The following is a 16,500-nucleotide window of genomic DNA, read 5'->3' as shown; positions in this document are numbered from 1 at the left end:
TGCTCCTCTGCCCTTGACAAAGATTCTCCAGCCTTATTTTTTTCAGCACAAGCAGCAGCTGAGCTGGCCCAACAGAATCTTTAAAGGGCTCTTGCCTTCAGTTCCTCATGGCAGTAGACCCCTGAGCTATCTCTTGCTGCCACAAAGCTTGAGGGATGCTTAAAACTACCAGTTTGGGTTAAGAAGGGTTTCGGATAATGGAGGAAATGGCCAGCAGGCTTTGAAAGAGCTTCACTCTGCACTCTAGAAGAGAATGTGCGCTGGCTGGGCAGACCAGCTGGCTTTGAAATCTAGTTCTGATATGAAAGGTGACGCTGGAAAAATGGCAACCTGGGCATGCTTGTGTGAATGATTTCCAGTCAGAGACCAGTTTACAAATGAGCTCAGATTTCAAGAGATGCTTTCCCCCCTCCTAACTGCCAGTCCTACAAACTCAAGCAAGGAGCTGAGAACCAAGCTGTTCTCCTTCCAGCTCCCATAACATCACCGAGAAAAACATTCCTGAGGGCCAAATTAGGCCCTCAGTGACACCTCTATGGTCCCACGGTCTCCAAATTATGCCCTGAATGAACCTTGTGCTACCACACTGGCTTTACTCGGTTTGCCAAGGTATATAATGGGTTGGAATTCCATAACATTAAAGTCTGATGATGAAGCACACTAAGGAACAAAATCCAGCTCGATATAGTATTGCCAACCTCATGCACACAAAAACCACGAGTCAGGCCCCTCAAAATCATGAGATTTACTTTAAAATCATGACTAATATATGGTTCTTTTTATTAATCTTCTGGTTCTGAACTTTTAAGGTACTATTGACTCACATTTCTCTGCAACTTTGAAGGCTAAAAATGTATGGTTTTAAAAAACGAAAGCTAAGATTTGAAGTAATGACATGACTCCAGGTAGGGTTTTAAGAAAAAGAGCAAGACTCTGACTAAAACTACAAGAATTGGTAACTGTCGCACTGTCCCTTAGCTATGATGGCTTTGCAGGGCTAATAGGGCAAAAGGAAGTAAAATCTTCTATTTGTCCCTGAATTCAGCACCTCAGAGTCTGAATACATACAGGAACCAGATCGGAAGGATAAGGTGGTACCATTTGTACATAGGTTTCAGAGTAACAGCTGTGTTAGTCTGTATTCGCAAAAAGAAAAGGAGTACTTGTGGCACCTTAGAGACTAACCAATTTATTTGAGCATGAGCTTTCATGAGCTACAGCTCACTTCATCGATGAAGTGAGCTGTAGCTCATGAAAGCTCATGCTCAAATAAATTGGTTAGTCTCTAAGGTGCCACAAGTACTCCTTTTCATTTGTACATAGCCACTTTTCAGAACAGAACCACATTTTCAAGAAGCCACAAGAGTTAGAGCACAGCCCTGTTATTACACCTAGCTGACAATCTCATCGCTCTGTGAGGCTGGGCAGGGAAAGCATACCTGAAATGTAAATTAACCTGGAGTTTCAGCTAACCAAATCACAGTACCCTGGATTGTTAGAGAGCACAGTTTGATCCCACTCTAAGTCACATCTATGAAAGCCTCCCTTTCACCAACACTCCCTGTGTCCGCATGTGAGAATGTTTGACTTTAGCAGAGAACAGGCACCAAGAAAACAACATCAAACCAAATAGTCAGGGCCTTTTGTTTCCTTACCACTATCAGACATCACCAGCCATGGCATTAAATACTTTTTCTTCTCCACATGCACATGGGAGAAGCATGGACAAGATAATTCCAAATGCAAATCTCAGAAAAACTCATCATGTAGAAGGTAAGGATAATAGAGAAATCCTAGAAATAATATATATTTTTTAAGAAAACCTATTTAATTTCCAACAGAGAGACTGGCTTTGTTTGTTTTCTTATTGGTTTTAATTAATGGCTCTTCATTTTCCTATTTATATCACTCACTGAATCCTCTCCTCACACCGAACAGTGAGACACCTGGTATCTAAGAATCTTCGCAGGGCTCCCCACTAGCTTTTCCACCGTCAACTTCCTAAGTAGCAACCACGGCCATCTGGTTCCCATATGGCACATTTATGTCACATGCTATCTATGTCATAGTGAAGCACTTATCTGTCAAGATTCACCTCTCCTATGTAATGGCATCTAGGCTTCCGGTCACTGTCTAATTAGGAATTTGCCAATAAGCATGAAGAATCACACATGGAATCATTACTGGATCTTTGTCCATAAAAGTACAAGTTCCTCCTTGACTCAGACAACAAAGATAAATAGTATAGCTTAAGGAAGTGGTGTTATTGCCATATCAGTCCCAGAATATTAGAGAGAGAAGGTGGGGGAGGTAAAAGATATTACCTCCCACCCTTACCACCCACCACCTCCCCCAGTCTCTCTAAGTGTAAAAGAAAGTCCATCATGCTCCAGTCAGGCATAGTAGCATACCAACTTGGAGACTACATGCTGAACCCAATCTACTAGGCTAACAATAGACTCACAACACTATCGACCAACTGTTCCCCAAATATGTATGCAGATCGCTTCCAAGCTGTGTGGAAGGAGGTGGGGAAATCAGTCAATTTTACATCACTGACCCAGGATGAACAGCCTGTGGAAGTCTAGGAGCTACATATGGGGAAGGGTAAGGGATGAGGGAATGTGCTCCAAAGTTTTTCAAAGGAGGGGTAAAGAGAGAGAGTGGTGAGAAATGGAGAAGCAAGAATAATAAAAAGATTATCACATTTAAGATCTTAGGATAGCACACACAGCAGTGCTGTCAGTATGTTCTAGAGAGGGAAATATTCAGAACTTCTACAGTGATTCCCAGAAAACAGTGCAAGGCGCTTCACAAAGAATTCAAAGTCAAACACAAGAAATTTGATTATATTATATTGCGGCTCAATGCAAGAGCAACTGGGTGAAATTCTGTCACCTGTATTATACAGAAGTTCAGATTAGATGGTCAAGCACTCCCTTTCAGCCTTAAAAATCTACGACTGTGAATAATGAATGAGCTAATCTTCACAAGAGCGCTGGGAAGTGCTATTTATCTGTATATAGCAGAGGAGGATACTGAAGCACAGAGAAGTTGAGTGACTTTCCCAAGGTTTCACAGAAGTTCCTGGCAGGGTCAGGAATGCAGCACCCAGGCCTCTGACTCCAACTTATGTGCACTGGCCCCAAACCATCTTCTTTCCTTCCCCTGTCCACCCCCTCTCCTTTCCCAGCATAAATGAATCCTTGGGGGGCGGGGTGGGAGGGGAAAGTAAAACACTGACTGTCACCATCATCCAAACACATTTTTCCCCACTGCCAAATGATGTGGAAAAGAAAAATCATTTTACAGCAAAGAGTTACTTAAGATAATTTTCAGAGTAGCAGCCGTGTTAGTCTGTATCCGCAAAAAGAAAAGGAGGACTTGTGGCACCTTAGAGACTAACAAATTTTAGTCTCTAAGGTGCCACAAGTACTCCTTTTCTTTTTACATAAGATAATAATATTCTGACATTTCACAATGCCTCGTAGCCAGCTTGTTACTACTTGTTTATACCAGGGGAATGATGAGAGAGAGAAAAGTCATTCCATTCTCATTAGGCTTTCCAACATCTCAGAGCAAGCTTCTCTGTCTGCATCACTTTTTTTCCCCTTGTACATTTATAGACTAGACACAGAACAGAATGTGATTATATTATATTGTGCCTTTCAGACCCAAGGTATCCTGAAGCATTTCCCTAAGCAATCAGCTGGACGCTGGCACTGCAATTACTGCTGTAGGCAAACAGAACAGCGCTTTGTCAGGGCCCTGAGGTTACCTCTTATGCTTTAAGGGCCTAAGCCCAGTCCCACTTCACTCAATAAACACTTTATCACGGACTTCAGTCAGACCAAGATTTTGCCCCTAAATAAAACAAAACATGGAATTTGCTGCCACTGAAGTCAATGGCAAAACGTTCAATGACTTCGATAGACAAGACTGAAGCCATTAACAGGCCCCGGAGATGGGCAAGGAGGAATTAGGTTTTGCAAGTCATTAAAACGAGTGCCTCCTTGTGCCAGACTACTGTGAAAGCCATTGCTAGGAAATCACATTATTTAGTATAGGGGTTAAATTTATGATCTTCCTACTATTAATTCAAAGAACCAAAGCACTGGAAAGCTAGGACTAAGATATGATATATTACAAAATCAACCTGGTTTCATTTTTATTCTGTATTTACTTGAGGGCCAGATCCTCAGATGTGGTAAATTAGCATAGCTCCATTATTGCAACAGAGTTATACTGAATTACACGAGATGAAGATCTGGCCCAACACATTGAATAAGGCCATGATGTTGTGTCCCATGCAGCCTGATTTTCTCCCTTACGCTGGAGTCAATCAGGAGCAACTCCATTGAAATCCAAGCTGTAGAATCAGAATCAAACCCCTAATTGTGAAATGATTTGCACGCACTGCACATAATCAGGACCCAAATTTTAAATCTCTGACTCCTCCCTTATAGCCACCAGAGGACACAGTTTCCAGGGGAGAATGAAGTATGCTGATCCTTCTATGTGACTGAAGGAAAACGAGACTGAATAATCTAAAGAAAGTGCCTGCAAAAAGTATAAAGACTAAGTGGTGAATCCTTATTATTTCTCTTCAGATTCATTGTAAACACCACAAACCAGGAAACAATAAGGGAAAATTTATCATGGAAGCAAAGCTGGAGCGATTTATTTTTTTTAAAGAATTTTTATCTTCTAGTCCAATGATACTTCCTCAGACAATCTCCAATGCATGAAAATTTGTCAGAGAACTTAAGGTCAATGCATGCATCTAGCCTGTCAAGTTTCTCTTTGCAGGAGTTTCAGATAAGGGTGAACACTCCTAGCCAAGGACCAGTGACCACCAAAAAGCACACAATGAACGGGAAGCCATTTTAAACCTGTCAAATCCTGAAGTGGTTCAGAACATTACAGACTGGAATAAGGACTTTATCTGAAAGGCACATTAATGACTCTCATTCAACTCTTATTGCCTTCTACTGGAAAAAGGCAAACCCTGCAGCCCAAAGTCAAAGTCTAACTAACTAAGGGCTTGTCTACACAATGCAGCAATGTGTACTGCACTGCAATGTGTACTGCACTGTAGAAGGATGTGAATTCTAAAGCACAGCAACATGTTGCCTGGTAACTGGCCCATGTCTACCCCAAACTAAAAGTTCCCTAGCACATGTTACTGTTTCAAGAGGACTACGTTAACATGCACTAGGGAACTTTCAGTGTGTGCACCAGCAAGACTGATGTTGGCCAGTTATTGTGCAACACATTGGTGTGCCTTAGAATTCACACGCCCCAGTGCACATTGCCACACCATGTAGACAAACCCTACGTCAGTTGACTCACCTCACAGCCAATTCTTATCAATAACTAACAATTCCTACATCCAGACTTCCTTCTTTTTCACTTACTCAGATCCTTCTTTTCCATTCAGACCCCCCGCCCCAAGGAAGGTGATTCCACCACCTCCCTAGGTAACCCATTCCAGTGCTTCACCACTCTTCTAGGACTTCCACCACTTAACAAAGGAGACCTTTCCTGACATTGTCTTCCTTTTCTGAATTTCATCCATTCACTTCTAGTTACACACTCCTGATATCAAACTAATTCCTCTCCCTCTTTTGCATGTATACTATTAAAATACTTGTAGTTTTTATCATGACCCCTATCTGCCACAATTTGTTGGTTTCTTTAATCAAGATGCGCAGTTAACCCATCTAATAGTTTCCTCCTAAGTCACTTTCTCCAGCCTCTTTATAATTTTTGTCTGTCATCTCTGAATCCACTCAAGTGTGCTGACAACATTCTGGTATCAAAGTGCCCATAACTAAACCTGGTACTTTGGTGAAATCTTATTTGAAGCGTATGCATGAGACTGAGTGTCACTTTCCTGCGATATCTCTGCAAAAATAGCCTCAATCCACGTTGGTGTTTTTACTGCCCTACCACACTGCAAATCTAATCCTCTCTAATCTAATGTGTCCTGTCTCCCATCACTGTGACAGCTTTCCAAGTGCCATCCTTCCATCAAATACTTCTGATGTGAGTTATATTACTGGAATTATTAGCTTACATAATTCAAGGTTGAATTTCATTTAATTTCCTCCTATTTTTAAACTTTCCAGGTGCCTTTGTCATATTTCTCTGTCCTTACTGGTATTCACAAGACCTCCCAATTTAATTGCAAATGCAATTTTAAATTAATATTCTCTTTACCACTTCCTCCCTTCAGATAATTAAATATATTAAATAAGACTACACCCTAATACTGATCCCTGTGCTACTCCACTACACACCTCCTACCTAACTCAATAAGCCAATGATAAAAATCTCACTTAAGGCACTGGGGTGCAGGATCAGACCCTCTATTGTCATTTACTACTTCCCTTTTTCCGTGGTTCTTTGTCCGGTTTTCAGTCTGAGTGACTACATTCACATTCAAACCAACTGGAATTAATTTTGCAAGTAAGCTTTCCTGAGGCACTGTACCAAACGTTTCACTACAATAAAGATATACTGCAACCATTATTAATTGGTTTTAGAACCATTCACAATGTACCTGCACAATGCTGTGCAGACCTAAAGAAAGTTACTTTTTTTAACCCACATATTTCCACTGAAGTCAATGAAGCTACGCCAGTTTACGCCAGCTCAGAAAGTGGCCCTATGTATTTTTGTTAAACCAAGGAAAATTATTTGTTAAAGCACTTTAAGAGTCTAACTGACAGATGACTACACATTTTGCTTCATGCTGAAAGAGCTAGTCATAGCTGATCATTAAATAGTTGAGCACTCCAGCTAAAATGAAGAGAAGGATGTCATTCATTCTATTCCTGAACCATGTAGTTTCTTGGAAGTTTCAAGAAGCAAAAAGGCTCAGAAAACTTTAAAGAGTACATCAGACCTTGACTGTGGTTCATCAAAGCCACTGGGAATCACTATGCATCAGCTAATAACTCCTTATTTTTACAAGCCCAGAAAAACTCCAGCCCTATAGTATGGAAATGAAATCAACAAAAAAAACTTTTAATTAAAAGGAAAAGGACAGCTGCCGGTGAGAGGTGAAAGTAGGGCATGAGAGATGAATTGGGAGAGTCTTGTCTTACAATGGTCTATTTATAGCTGAGTGGTTTTTAACGATGTCTTATCTGGCAGACAGCAATGACCTTGGAGTGTATCAACTAAACAAAGGAAAGATGCCAAAGAAGAAATACACCTTTGTATTGTCCACCAATAGATTCAAAGAACCACCTTGAACAGCTAGATGTCCCCTTCCTATATATAGCCAGCTTCCTTCGCCTGAAGCCTCCTGGTCCCCAACAGTAATTTGCATAAGGTTAGAGGAGGAAAACTGGGAGTCAGGACTCATGGGTCTCATTCCTGGCTCTGTCACTGACTCACTAAGACAAATCATTGCACCTCTCTGTGCCTTAGTTTACCCTTATATAACGTTTATCTCACAAGGGTCTAGTGAGTCTTAGTTAATATTTGCAGAGAGTTTTGAGGTGCTTGTCTGTAAGGGCTCAGTCCTGCAAGGTGCTCCGCACTGTGGCCTTGATCGAGCAAAGCACTTCATCATTTGCTTAACTTTATACATGACAGCACTCTCATTGATTTTAATAAGACTATTCACGTGCTTAAAGTTACACTTGTTTAAGCGCCATGCTGGACGGATAGTGCACGCCCCTTGATTATACACCAGTCCTTGGTTTTAGAGCCTCCACCCACCAGAGGCATACAGCGTCTGTCCTTTAGGCTTTGTATCCAAAAGACTCCAAACACAGCATGATACCGTCTCTATTTTCCTTCCAGAAATTGGCTCTGTGCTCCACAGGAAATGGCAGCACCACACTGGTACAGTGCCCTTCCCCCGAAAAGGAAGATATTACTGCTCACTAATTGGAGGTGTGGGCAACCTCAGGCAAACTTCATAGCAGCCAGTGCACAACATTAATCCAACCATTTTCAAGCAAAATACCTCCTGTTGTCCTTTTCCTTCCCCTCAATGTACCACTATACTTTTCCTTGCATTGACTCTGATCACCCTAAGTAAAATAAGAGTTATTTTCCATATGGATACTAATAGTTATTGCTGGTGTGTAAAACTCAGAGGAACGTCCCCATACATAGTCAAAGACTCAGCATCCAATTTCAAATGACACACGCTACAAAGCAAGAAAAACAACACAAGCAGCCAGTGTTTAAAATGTATATCACTGAAGCATTAAAGAGGCTTTCCCAAAAGATGTTGCATTTCTACTGATAAGCCTCACTATTACATCCACTTCCAGAAATACAGGCCTAGCCTATTAAATTTTGTATCAATGGAGCCTCCCATAAGTACAGAATGTCTAGCACTCTACAAACGTGCAGCGAGTGAAATCATGTACGAGGCAGGTAATTTTAATTTAATCTTCACTCAGGATGTTTCTGAAATCAATGAGAAAAATGTCATCTAAATCCGAGGAAGTGGATATCACCCACAAAAGCTTATGCTCCAATACGTCTGTTAGTCTATAGGGTGCCATAGGACTCTTTGCCGCATCTAAATCTTTGCATTTTAGATTGTCAGAAGCATATTCTTATATATCTCCTCTCATTTTACTGGTCATTTGCAAAAAGGGATCCAGAAATATCATCTTGATTTTCTCCTTAATGGCTAACATAACAGAATAGTTTGTGTCTACTAAACTTAAATCCATAGAGTCATTATGTTCCTATGATGGTGAGTTAGGACAGCAAAGAGCCTGCCTGCCATCCTGAATCAGGCAATTTAAACCCGATAGCCATGCAACTGTTACTCATTTAAAAACATTAACCCATGATAAAAGCAGTGGACCCCAAAGGAATTACTCAGATGACCCAGAATAATTTAAAAGGCCTGATGAAATGTGGACAGTATAAAAACATCCCATACACAAACCCTTTCTATATAAAAATGCATTTAGTTTTTAGCTTTTAAATGAATAATATTGTTTGATCTTTACTCCTAATCAAGATCAGATTATAGTTGGAAGTTCTTAACGCTTTGTATAACCTATTTATGAAAGTACCTATCACTGACAACAGCTCTTCACTGTGATAATGGAGTAAGCACATTATAACAGGAAATTTACATTTACAGGGAATAGATAGTAATGATGAACATCTGGTGAAGTGGGTTATAGCCCACGAAAGCTTATGTCCAAATAAATTTGTTAGTCTCTAAGGTGCCACAAGGACTCCTCGTTGTTTTTAGGGTGAAATCAATGGCCAAAATCTGAGAACCATGGCCTTTTCCTTCTAGTTTTGATTATTAGAATCCAGGTGGGGTTGATGGTAACTTTCCAGTTACTATCACCTGACTGCTGTAAGGTACCTACATGAAATGAGCTGTTCGTTCGGGTTGAGTTTCTAGTTGACAGGTATCCACATGATGAATTATCATGGCAACCTTGAGGACAATTTCAGCAGGGGCACCAATGACTGAATCATCAAATAGTGGACTATCTTTATGTGGGGGCAGAGGTGGGTCTCTCCAGGTAGCATGTTCCAGGTGATATGGCTCTGGACTGGGTGTCAGCTTCTATTCCTGTCTTTGCCATGGATATGCTGGGTGTATGAACCTGCAAGGATAGAACCTGTGACCATGGGGGTTCTGGGCTGCGGCTGCCTACACATCACCATAGGGTTGTCACTTTCTGATTGCAGAAAACGGAACCTTTCCCTGCCCTGAGGCCCCCCCGCCCCCGCTCACACCATCCCCCCTCCCTTGCTCATTTTCACTGGGCTTGGGCAGGGGTTGCGGTGCAGGAGGGGGTGCAGGGCACAGGCTCTGTGTGGCGTTCATCTCAGGCAGCTCTCCCCAAGTGGCGACATGTCCCCCCCCGACTCCTAGGTGGAGGCGGGGCCAGGCGGCTCTGTGTGCTGCCCCCACCCGCAGGCACTGCCCCTGCAGCTCTCATTGGCCACAGCTCCTGGCCAATGGGAGCTGCGGAGCTGGCGCTCGGGGTAGGGGCAGCACGCAGAGCCGCCTGACCACGCCTCCACCTAGGGGCGGGAGAGACATGCCGACTGGTTCCAGGAGCTACATGGAGCCAGGGCAGGCAGAGAGCCTGCTGTAGCCCTGCTGCGCCACTGACTGGACTTTTAACAGCCTGGTCAGTGGTGCTAACTGGAGCCACCAGGGTCCCTATTTGACCGGGCGTTCTGGTTGAAAACCGGATACCTGGTAACCCTACATCACCACTGGAGGCTTACGCTGGGTTCCACAAGAGGACCCTATGGAGCTAGATGCGGCAGGAAATTCCACCCAGCATTGTCTGAGTGGTGGCCGCTCACAGCCCACTGACTGGCTGATGCCAGTATTTAAACCAGGAAGCTCTCATGAGGCGCTATCTGAGCAACAACACAGATTACCTGTCTGCTTCTACTAGGTGCTAGATTCCAGCTTCTGACCCTTCTTTGTCCCTGACTTGGCTATTCAATGGTTGTCTATAACCTGGCGCCCAATCGTGACTTCCTGGTATCCTGACCTGGCTGCACTCCGACCTGCAACTTGGTGCCTAACCCTGAATTCCTGGCATTCTGGCCTGGCTCACTCCTGATCCGCAACTCATGTCCCGATCACAACTTAGCAGCTGACCAGGGTGCTCCGGATGCCTACGGCCCAGTACTGACTCCGGGTGAGTTTGGGCAAGTCCTTTTACCTCACTTTGTTCCAGGTCTCCCCATCTGTAAAATGGGGCTAATGATACTGCCTTTCCTATGTGAAAACTTTTGAGATATCTATGGACAGAGAAAGCTAAAGAAGCACTAAGTAAGTCCCTCAGTTAACTACGGCCCGCTGCCAACTTGCAGCAGCAGCAATCCTGTAAAGACCACCTGCAGAGCCACCCCAATTGCAGGGGCTTTGTAGGGTGGTGCTTTAATTCTCATCCTGTCAGAGCCCGTGTGCTAATTCGCTAAGATCCAACTGGTTTTTAGAAACATGATTCAGTGTCTCCTTTTTCTTATTGGTGGGGAGAATGCTCGCAAGCAACCCTACAGCAACAACTCAGGGTGTGCGCGGGGGGGCCTGTGCGCACATGATGGAGGAAAACAAATTGATAAGTATCAACAGGGTAAAGAAATGATGATTTAAAAATAATCCTTGGCAGTGTCTACTTTAAAGGAGGAGATGGGTTTTAATTTGGGGACTGGTGGTTGGGGGAGGGATAGCTCAGTGGTTTGAGCTTTGGCTTGCTAAACCCAGGGTTGTCAGTTCAATCCTTGAGGGGGCCATTTAGGGATATGGGGCAAAAATTGGGGATTGGTCCTGCTTTGTGCAGGGGGTTGGACTAGATGACCTCCTGAGGTCCCTTCCAACCCTGATATTCTATGATTCTATGAAGTGCTGTGCAAAACACGGAGTTCAGTCCTCTGCCACAGAGTCTCCTGTTTCTTGGAGCTAGTATTAACTGTGCCTATTATACAGGCTGCACACCCAGCTGTGGGAATGCAACTGCTACCCCCTTCATTCTTAACTAGCCCTGACTGGCTGGAATGAGGAACTTTGAGGTGTGTGATACAGAACAACAGAGGAAGATAGGAGATTATCACAACTTCTGCTGGGACACAGAATCCCTTAGTGAGGAGAAAGGCTATTAAGTAAATGAACTTAAATACAGCTATCATTATTAAAGGTTATTTATACTATGAATTTACACATCTACACCATACAATAACTTCATATCAGACAAACACTTAGAAATAAACCAGATCTTGAGCTGGGTAAATCCACACAGAGAGCTCATTTCACTCAATGGAGCTGTACAATTTACACCCGCTGAGGGTCTGGCCCAATACGTAGAGCCCTGCATGGATACAAAATTTGTATCTGCATCCAATCCGTAACAATGATCCGTGGATATCTGCGGATTTGTAGGGCTCCACCAGTATGTTCTGGTTCAATGGTAACATTTCAGGAGTGACACTGAGCTCCTTGTCCAAGGCAAAGTCAGTTTGTTGGTTCCAGTGTTGTCACCTGAACACTCGCCCTCCATGCACAGATGATAATATGGCATCTGGTTTCTCTTCCATCAAGCTCCCACTCTCCCCGGTACTCATTCCACCTCCAGGCTGCCACCTAGCAAAGCCCTGAAGGCAAATGGGATCCGTCAGGGGCCCTAAAGGACATACGCGTAACGATAAGCAGGAAATGTGGCCCAGCAACAAGCATGTAGCTGGCACAGGCAAAGGAGATGTCAAACTGACTCTTTCAAGGTCAGCTGCCTATGTATATTCCTTCCCTCACTGTGCCCTTGCAAGTCATGCAGATAGTTCCTGAATGATGCAAAATGAAATGCAAGTTGGCATTTTAGTCTTGAAAAGGGCAAGATGTCTCTCTGCTGCAATAACTGTGCAGAAAAGCTCCCCTCCTCCTCTCTCTTTCTGCCCAAAGCTGCCATTCCAAGCTGGTTAGAAAGCTTTACACAAAGCAGTTTCTCTCTAAAGGGAAATCAAATCATTTATGGCTGATCTCTCTTTAAGGATCTATACAATACAACTCCAGTTAACTGAAGTTGAATTATCGCCCCTGAGGATGAGCTGGATGAGAATGCCAGATGGTTTTGAACTAACACAAACTAGTTTGGCCCCCTTAAAACCTGTCAGCCTTCAAAGCCAGCTGGCATGACCATCATAGTCCAGGATGTTGGCGTGACTCTTGGCACAACTGTCTGACTTTGACTCCAGTCCTGACATTCACAATGACTCCTCGCACAGATTCCAGCTCAACCTTTTGCCTGACTCCTGAGCCCACCTCCGGCCCTGACCCTTGGCACGATCCTTACTCGGGTTCTGCCTCTCACTCTGGCTTTGGTTCCTGGCTTCCAACACCAGTTCTGACCACTAGGCATCACCACCCACACTCTGGTCCCTACAGCAAGGATTTCAGGAGGAGTTTTGATATGAAAATTCAAGCAGAGAACAAGGTTCAAGTCAGACAACAGGGCCCTTCCCTTTGCCTGAGATTGTAGTGAGCAGACAAGCCACATGTGGGGATGCGCTTCAGTTCTGGCAGTAAATATTTCTTCTCTGATCTGTACTGCAGATCTCTTATTGACTGCAAAGTCCTGATTCTCTTTTGCCCTGCACCTTCTATAGTCATTTACTCTAGTGCAGTTGTTCTCATCCAGGGGTATGCATACCCCTGAGGGTACGCAGAGGTATTGCAGGGGGTACTCAACACATCTAGATCAGTTTCTCAACCTGGCGGTTGCGTGACAGGTTATGGGGGGTTGAAAGTGCTGGGCTGGTGTTAGGTGGTGGCAAGCAGGGCAATTTTCCAGGGCCCCACACCACAGGGGGGCCAGAGAAAGTAAGTTACATGCTTCAGCCCTGGGCGGCGGGGCTTTCAGCCCTGCCACTTGGGGCTCCGGCTTCAGACAAGGCTCACGAGTGAAAAACAGGCTCAAGTATCCCACTGAGATGTAAGTACACCATATTCCAATCGGCGTATTTTATAATCCTATGGTGAACATTAGAAAGTCAGCCATTTTTCAGGAATAGCGTGCTGTGACACTTTTGTATTTTTATGTCTGATTTTGTCAGCAAGTAGTTTTTAAGTGAGGTGAAAGTTGAGGTAGGCAAGACAAATCAGACTCCTGAAAGGGGTCCGGTAGTCTGGAAAGGTTGAGAGCCGCTGCTCTAGAGCAAAGTGATCATGAAACAGTATTTTTCTGATATAGTAGCCCGGTGTAAGTGATCAACCTAAAGTGCAGTGCAATGGTGCATCAGGCCTTGCGTTTCTCTCTTACAATGAGATTTCCACATGCTGAATAAGTACAGGAAACACAGTAGTCGGGGTGGCCAACCTGTGGCTCCGGAGCCACGTGCGGCTCTTCAGAGGTTAATACGCGGCTCCTCGTACCGGCACCGACTCCGGGGTTGGAGCTACAGGTGCCAACTTTCCAATGTGCCGGGGGGTGCTCAACCCCCGGCTCTGCCACAGGCCCTGCCCCCGCTCCATCCCCTCTGCCTGCCGTGCCCTCGCTCCTCCCCCTCAGAACCTCCTGCATACCACGAAACAGCTGATCCGGAGGTGTGGGAAGGAAGGGGGAGGCGCTGATTGGTGGGGCAGGCAGTGGGTGGGAGGCGCTGGGAGCAGGGTGGGCACAGACTGATGGGGGGCTGCTGACGTATTACTGTGGCTCTTTGGCAATGTACACTGGTAAATTTTGGCTCCTTCTCAGGCTCAGGTTGGCCACCCCTGCACAACAGAGATCCACAGGGGCGGGGGGAGCACTAAGGTTTGAAACAGAGAAGAGAATTTTATTCTAGGAGAAAAAAATGCAAAACTACTCTGCCCTGAGATGCATCCCCTGCTGAGCCACTGTGCAAAAACATCTCCTGCTCTCTGGGCTGGAGACAGCTGAGGAGGCTGCCCTCAGCTACTTCAGGCCAGGACAGATTCCACTATTGGCAACAAAAAAGGTTGCTCTTGCTTTGGAGACATTGTGGCTTCATTACAGATCCCCTGTGGCCTCGCTGAACTTTAGGAAGAATTCCTCCTTCTGAAGAGCAGAGGTTCCAACTGTGCAGGTCTCTGGTATAACAGTTGCACAAGTTGGGACTCATCCGCCAACTTTTCAGAAGTGCAACCAAAAATAAAAATGATAAAAGCGACAACCATCTGATCAGTTCAGTTATATCAAATAGCTACAAGCTGCACACTTTTGTTAATCAAAGTCACTTGAGGCCAGGCCCTCATCTGTTGTAAACCAGCAGATCCATTGACTTCAATGGAGCTAGGCTGACTTATTCCAGCTGAGGATCCAGCCCTTGGTCTTCAAGTTCATGACTCAATGCATGCAGCAGAGCAGCACAGACATAAGCTATATGGGGTCCAACCCAGCACCTTCTTAAATCAAGGGAATTCTTATCCATTGACTTTAATGTTCTTTGGATCTGGCCCTTATTGCACGACGTGTTAGGGCTTATTGCTAATATCTATTTTACACTCATAAATTTCAACCTATGAGCAACGGGCTTAAGTTGTTTTGATCATCCAAATAGCTGAACTAAGAGCTTTCAGCGCTCTGGTTTATTGGAAAATATACAATGGATGCTTCTCTCCATTAATGCTGTCAGTTAATTGGTTGAGTAAACTAAAGTGCTCAGGTTGCAGTGTCCTCTTTCCCACCTGCTTCTGGTATTACTCAACACTTTATGGCTGTAGATCCTTACTTGATTTTTACCCCATTTCACTGGTCTTTTTCTTTCAATTCCAATTATTTCCTGAACTGCAATGCCAAAAAGCCAGCGACAGAGAAAAGCCGAATCAAGAGCATGTAGCAGTTATGTAGCTGGTCACTCCTCCTTCCCCGCTCTCCTCACTAAGTCAGTGGTTGTTGGCCCCTCACGTTCACTAACATTAAATTAGAATGTGGAAAATGCAAAAAATAAAGACTCGGGGTTTTCAAAAGTAGCCTCTTACTTTGGGTGTCCAATTTTAGCAATCTAGGATCTAGTTTCCAGAGGTGGTAAGTTCCCACAATTACACCTACAGTCTTAATCAAAAGATTGAGGCCAAAATATTCAGGACCAGTGGCTTATTTTGATGGCCCAGCAGTGATACACGCAGGGCTTCTTTGTCAAAAGCACTAAGTATTCACAATTCCAACTGAAGTCAATGAGAATCACTTTGGGCTTGACTGTGCAATGACTTGAGCACCAGCTGCTCTCGTTGACGGACAGTAAATGGGCGATATTGACTACTCACAGCTCCCATCAGCACAGGTCGTGTCTACACCAAAGTGCTATTGCGGCACAGCTGCAGCGACGTAGCTGTGCCGCTGTTGTGTTTTAAGTGTCGTCAAGCCCTGAGATTGTGAACTCTTTGAGTCAAGGACTGTGGTTTTGCTATATGTGTACGCAGAACAAAGCACAATGGTGTCTTTATCCCTCATTGGAGCCTGAAGATGCTACCAATACAAACAAGTACAAATAATGAATTAATAATAATGGGAAGAAACAGGTTCGAGGTGAGTTTTGTTTGCTTTCTAAATTCTCTCATTTTTGTTCTGGAAAAAACCAACCCCACAGAATACCCAGTATATTTGGCTGCCTCGGTTTCATGGCACCACCCTACTATACAGTGAACATAAGGCTGAAACTATTTATTGATAAAAATATACTAGCTGGTACTTGTAATAAAATTCACTTCTTGGAAGGGCTACATCATGAGTGGCAGCTCCCACTCCAGTGATCCAGAATTTTCTGCTTCTTCCCCACGGCTATTTTTCATTGTGGTGGGGAAAGGCTCCAGCAACTTCCCTCACCCACAGCCCTTCCCCCACTGCAGTGAAAGGCTCCAGCAGTGGGGAGAGACTCTGGAAGGGGGGAGGCTGCGAGGAAAGGCTCTGTCAGCAGAGCTGCCTCCCTCCTGCCACAGCCTGTCACTGCTGCGTATAGCTCCACACTGTAGTAAGTGTGTACGGAGCCTGCCTTTCACTGTGGCATGTAGCTACCCGT

At 44.3% G+C, this 16,500-nt stretch overlaps 1 protein-coding gene across 9 annotated transcripts in view; it reads right to left on the bottom strand.

Annotated features, from left to right (window-relative positions):
• TSPAN4 (tetraspanin 4) overlaps positions 1 to 16,500 on the bottom strand; it is a 658,755-nt gene that overhangs the window by 217,681 nt on the left and 424,574 nt on the right. The window lies entirely within an intron of this gene.

Source organism: Lepidochelys olivacea, assembly GCF_965140295.1.
Source record: "Lepidochelys olivacea isolate rLepOli2 genome assembly, chromosome: 6".
NCBI classification, from domain to species: Eukaryota; Metazoa; Chordata; order Testudines; family Cheloniidae; genus Lepidochelys; species Lepidochelys olivacea.
The sequence above is the reverse complement of the archived record's forward strand: the minus strand, read 5'-3'. Positions and strand labels throughout refer to the sequence as shown.